At 39.2% G+C, this 1517-nt stretch overlaps 1 protein-coding gene across 1 annotated transcript in view; it reads right to left on the bottom strand.

Annotated features, from left to right (window-relative positions):
• The window catches only part of TEX11 (testis expressed 11), a 191742-nt gene that overhangs the window by 173025 nt on the left and 17200 nt on the right, over positions 1-1517 (bottom strand). The gene's annotated exons all lie outside the window — the stretch shown is intronic.

Consider the following 1517-nt stretch of genomic DNA (forward strand, 5'->3'; position numbering starts at 1 on the left):
TTCAGAACCTCAAGGCAATTTCAAAATTAAGTGACAGACTTCCAATTAAACACTAGAAAAAAAATACCCTCCCCTCAAAAAAAGCACTACCTCCGAAGGCTTATATTCAACTGAGTTCCCCACTACTAGGTAGTTTCTTATTCTACTGCAAAAGGAAGGAAAAGAGAATTGCTATGAAGTGACTAACTACTATGTATAAGATGGGTTTAGAAAAAGCAGAGGAACCAGAGATCAAATTGCCAACAACCGTTGGATCATACAGAAAGCAAGGGAATTCCAGAAAAACATCTTCTGCTTCATTGACTACGCTAAAGCCTTTGACTGTGTTAATCACAACTATGGAAAATTATTAAAGAGACAGGAATACCAGATCATCTTATCTGTCTCATGAGAAACTTGTATGCAGGTAAGAAGTAACAATTACAACTGGACATGGAACAACTGATTGGTTCAAAACTGAGAAAGGAGTATGACAAGGCTGTATATTGTCACCCTGTTAATTACATGCAGAGTACATTATGCAAAATGCAGGGCTGAATTAATCACAAGATGGAATTAAGATTGCCAGGAGAAATATCAAAAATCTCAGATAAGCAGATGACACCACCCCAATGGCAGAAAGGGAAGAACTTAAGAGCCTCTTGATGAGGGTGAAAGAGGAAAGTGAAAAAGCTGGCTTAATTAAAAAAACTAAGATCATGGCATCTGATCCCATCACTTCATGGCACATAGAAGGGGCTCCAAAATCACTGCGGATGGTGAGCACAGCCATGAAATTAGAAGATGCTTGCTCCTTGGAATAAAAGCTATATAACAAATCTCGACAGCATATTAAAAGCAGAGACATCACTTTGCCAACAAAGGTCTGTATAGTCAAAGCTATGGTTTTTCCAGTAATCATATACAGATGTGATAGCTGGACCATAAAGAACGCTGAGCACTGAAGAACTGATGCTTTCAAACTGTGGTGCTGGAGAAGACTCTTGAGAGTCCCTTTGCCTGCAAGGAGATCAAACCAGTCAATCCTAAAGGAAACCAACCCTGAATGGAATGATGCTGAAGCCGAAGCTCTAGTACTTTGGCCACCTGATTCAAAGAGCCAACTCATTAGAAAAGGCCCTGAAAGACTAAAAGCTAAAGGAGAAGGGGGCAGGAGAGAATGAGACGGTTAGACAGCATCACTAACTCAGAGGACATGAATCTGAGCAAACTCCAGGAGATAGTGAAGGACAGGGGAGCCTGGTGTGGTACAGTCCGTGAGTCATAAAGTCAGACATGACTTAGCAACTGAACAACAACAACCCAGGACCTAAAATATGTTATTTTGTTCACTATTCATAACAACATTGGGAGGTGGGTTTTATTATTCTCCTTTTAACATATGAGAAGAGTGAAGCCTAGAGAGGTTAAATAGTACATAGTAATTTGAGACATATTTTTCCATTGGTTTCTAAAACACTATTTTCCCTAAATGTGCCATTAGGCTTGATTTCTATGTATTTAGATTTCATGTTAAA

The sequence above is a fragment of the Bison bison genome, unplaced genomic scaffold, assembly GCF_000754665.1.
Source record: "Bison bison bison isolate TAMUID 2011002044 unplaced genomic scaffold, Bison_UMD1.0 scf7180017864537, whole genome shotgun sequence".
In the NCBI taxonomy this organism is placed as follows: Eukaryota; Metazoa; Chordata; class Mammalia; order Artiodactyla; family Bovidae; genus Bison; species Bison bison.